This window comes from Mastomys coucha, unplaced genomic scaffold, assembly GCF_008632895.1.
Source record: "Mastomys coucha isolate ucsf_1 unplaced genomic scaffold, UCSF_Mcou_1 pScaffold21, whole genome shotgun sequence".
In the NCBI taxonomy this organism is placed as follows: Eukaryota; Metazoa; Chordata; class Mammalia; order Rodentia; family Muridae; genus Mastomys; species Mastomys coucha.
Window position 1 is genome coordinate 9,519,302 of NW_022196904.1, and position 4,733 is coordinate 9,524,034.

Here is a 4,733-nt window from a genome sequence, read left to right on the forward strand (position 1 = left end):
ACCGGTTCCGTTCAACAGGTGGGCAGCACTGCGTTTACTGTCCGGGCTTTGGGGAGGGGGTCTACATTGAACCACTGGGCTGGTGGAGTTCTTGTGTGCCTGGTCTCATTGGTCCCAGTTACTCCCAGTATTGGGCCAGATGTGTCCTCCTCACCTCTGATCCTGGGGGTGTTAGAGCACCTGGGAGTAGAGCTTTCTCTGGGTGTTGTGGGACTGGCTGCGGGGCTTGCGCCCAAGCTCTAGCATTATCCTTATAAAGTAAAGAAAATCAGGGCTGGAAAGATGGCTCAGCAGTTAAGAACACTGACTGCTCTTTCAGAAGAGCCAGGCTCAAATCCCAGCACCCACAGGACAATTCACAACTATCTGTAACTCCAATCTTACATCTTCACATAAACATACATGCAGGCAAAACACCAATGCACATAAAATGAAAATTAATTAACTAGTTAATTTTTTTAAGATTTATTTATTTATTATATGTAAGTACTGTAGCTGTACTTCCGACACACCCAAAGAGGGAGTCAGATCTCTTCATGGATGGTTGTGATCCACCATGTGGTTGCTGGGAATTGAACTCAGGACCTTCAGAAGAGCAGTCAATGCTCTTAACCTCTGAGCCATCTCTTCAGCCCCCAATTAACTAGTTAATTAACTAAAGTTAGCATAGTTAAATTAGCATGTTATGTGGGGATTTAGGTGGCTGTATATACCCCTATTTTTACTTTTAAATTTTGTTATTTAAGTATTTGATGGTATTATTTTGAAATAACTTTATCCTGTGGATTGTAAAGGATTCTAGTAATATCACTATTCCACAATTTGCAAAATTCCTACAAACGTTTGCTAGTATAAGCAGGACCACTATCAGGTCTCAGTTGTAAGAAAAGTTCTAGAAAGAAAACGGAGCATAATAAATGACTAATGACACCCAAGATTGTTTTAGCCCTGTGAGCAGAAGCAACAATCATATTAGAAAAAGTAGCAACCGTTACATGAATGTATTTGAAATGTCCGAATTCTAACTCTTTAACTTTAACACTTGATAATTAATTCCAGTAGAGGGCAGTGGTGTGAAAGAACAAGAGGTGAAGAAGTTTATGAGATTTTTGAGCGGCCTGGAAAGAAAGTATTGGTGGTGAGGAGAAGGCAAGCACATCAATTAGAGGATTAGTAGATGTTAAGGGACCTGCCAGATAAGAGTGAACATACTGAGTTACGAAAACTTGAGGTCATTGTCTTACAGACACCTTAAGCAAGAGAAATCACCATGAAATAACATTAGTAGTGGGTTTGGGTTTAAGTCTTGCAGTTTCTAAAACAACAACAGCTTGAGTACAGTATGCAGAACCAGTTAAAATATTCAGTGGCTGAGAAACAGCTAATAAAACCTGATTGGTTAAAAAAAAACAAAAACAAAAAAAACCCTGATTGGTTAGCTGGGCAATGGTAGTGCATGCCCATAATCCTAGCACTTAGAAGGCAGAGGCAGAGGAATCTCTGAGTTCAGGTCAGCCTCATCTACAGAGGTCCTGAGCTATCCAGGACAGCCAGGGCTACACAGAGAAACTTGTCTCAAAAAAAAAAAAAAAAAAAAAAAAAAAAAAAACCTGGCTGAATGCTGTCTTCTGCTGTGTCTGAAGACAGTGACAGTGTATCCACATATATGAAATAAATACGACAGGAGCAAGCAGGGCCAAAAAGATTTAAAAAAAAAATCTGGCTGACTATAGTGAGTTGAGACTGTTGAGCTATACAACCAGGGGTGAGTAAAATCTTTTTGGTGGAGGATATGAAATTTATAGATAAAACATAAGCTTCTTATCCTGTTTTGAAGAGACATCTGTAAAAGCATAGGAAGCAGTCTCTGTAGGATTTTTAGGTATAATTTTCAGCAATACCCATGAGGTATTTTAAGGTAGATTTTTAGGATAATGATTACCCATAGATCCCAAGTCACATGCTCATGCTCCCTGCCAGTTATTACCACCATGGAGCACATAACCAACCTGCATTTTATTTAATGACACAACCATTTTTGTAGGCTTTTACAAAACAGTAAGTGGTTTAAGATATGTCCTGCCCATCATTATCAAATCTATAATTTCTTGTAAATAAGGAGTTATGGATGAGCACAGTGAATTATGACATTATAAATTTCTGCTGGGCAGTGGTGGCACATGCCTTTAATCCCAGCAGTTGGGAGGCAGAGGCAGGTGGATTTCTGAATTTGAGGCCAGCCTGGTCTACAGAGTGAGTTCCAGGACAACCAGGGCTACACAGAGAAACCTTGTCTCAAAAAAACACACAAAATAAATAAATAAATAAAATAAAATAAAATAAATAAATAAATTTCTATAACACCATTACCCTGATGATATATAATTCCTGTAAGCGATGAGGAAGAAAGATAAACAAGTAATAAAGAAGTAGGGGATTAATTCTATGAGCTACTGCTTTAGCAGAAGCATTATTTAATATACCAATAATGTTCTCTGTTTCAAGTTTTTTTATGGAGTTTAACCAAGTATCTTAGTTAGAGTCTTACTGCTGTGAACAGACACCATGACCAAGGCAACTCTTTTATAAGGACAACATTTAATCGGGGCTGACTTACAGGTTCAGAAGTTCAGTTCACTATCATCAAGGCATGAAGCATGATAGTGCCCATGCAGGCTTGGTGCAGGAGGAACTGAGAGTTCAGCATCTTGTTCTGAAAATAAACAGGAAAAGACTGACTTCAGGCAGCTAGGATGAGGGTCTTAAAGCCCATGCCCACAGTGACATACCTACTGCAACAAGGCTAGATCTCCTAATAGTGTTACTCCCTGGGCCAAGCATATTCAAATCACCACATCAAGACTTTCCAGAGGCTGAAGAGATGGCTCAGCTGTTAAGAGCACTGACTGCTTTTCCAAAGGTCCTGAGTTCAAATCCCAGCAACTGTTGGGAACCATGAGAGCCCTGAGATAAACATCCTGCCCCAGCTAATTGAGAACCCTGAGATTAACATCCTGCCTGACAATCACAAGGATGAGAACCCTGAGATTAACATCCTGCCTGACAATCACAAGGATCCGGCTTGGCCCTGAAAAAAGAGCATTCACGGAAATCCACCCCCTCCCCACCTGTCACCCTGAAGCTCAACCCCAGAAGATTTTGTAACCTTCCATCTCCCTTCTTCCTCTTCCCCTCCCTTCCAAGATTTTTGCTTTAAATATGCTCTGCTCGACTAAGTAAACGACTCTTGACAAGCAATGCTTCCTTGAGTCCTGTCTTCTCTCTCGCCCGTTCTTATTCCAGGTTGTGGTCCTCCTCGTTCCCCCGAATAACTTGACCTGCAGGCCAGGTCAAGCAACCACATGGTGGCTCACAACCATCCATAAAGAGATCTGACACCCTCTTCTGGTGTGTCTGAAGAGAGCTACTTATACATAATAATAACTAAACCTTTAAAAAAAAAGTTTCCAGAAAAAAAAAAAAAAAGAGTCTCCAGAAAGCAACTTAAAGAGCAGAATCAAATCCTTAGTGGTAATAGGCAAATAAGAATGTACCAAATTTGGGCTGGTGAGATGGCTCAGAGGGTAAGAGCACAGTCTGCTCTACATGAGTTCAAATCCAGCAACCACATGGTGGCTCACAACTACCCATAATGAAATCTGATGCCCTCTTCTGGTGTCTGAAGACAGCTATAGTGTACTCATCTATAATAGTAAATAAATATTAAAAAAAAAAAAAAAGATGTTTAAAAGAATGTACCCAATTTAACATAGCCCAAAGTTTTTTTTCTAAGTGAAATTTTAAGACGATAGTAAATTTGTTGTTGAGTTGTTTAAATATATCCTAAATAATTACTAGGTAACTTTTGTTTGTTTGTTTTGTTTTGTATTTCAAGACAGAGTTTCTGTCATGGAACTCACTGTGTACACCAGGCTGACCTTGAACTCACAGAGATCTGCCTACCTCTGAGTCCCAAGTGTTGGGATTTAAGGTGTGTCACCACGGCCCGAAAAGGTGATTGCTTTTGTATTTTACCTTACCTGAAGCTGTGTTTAAATTTTGCTCTTTTAGTTTGCTTACCATGAAAGCTAGGCACTGATTTAAGTATTCACTAGATAAGTGAAAGGGGAGAATATCATCCACATAATGAATGACTCAATACTTTGGGAAATTTTATCAGCAGCAGCTTAAATGCTTTGTGTACATAATATTGACATACAGCGGGCTATTTTTCATCCCTTGTAGTAAAACTTTGCACTGATATTGTGTTAATGGCTGCTGATTGTGATTGTCTAAAGTAGGAACAAAGAATGCAAAATGTTCCTTATCCTCAGGATGTAAAGGAATAATGAAAAAGCAGTCTTTTAAGTCAAGTATAATAATGTAATGTCCTTGAGGAGTCATAGGGCCACCATTGTTTTCACTGTAGCCTTTATGACCTCAGATCATTTAACAGTTAAAATTTACTCTTTGCCCTTTTATGAATTATGAAAATAGTGAGCTCCAAGGAAACTAGCAGAAGGTTCTATATGTCCTAGTTATAATTGTTCCTGTACAGGTTTAGCCTGTTTTAATTTTTCATCATGAAGGAGTCATTGATCAATTCATAGTAGGTCATCAGAGATCCACTGTAGTTATAAAAGCTGTATGTATGGATGGCCCTTGATCAATGACCCCAGTTAGGGGGATTATATATATATATATATATATAAATATTTTTATATTTTTTATAC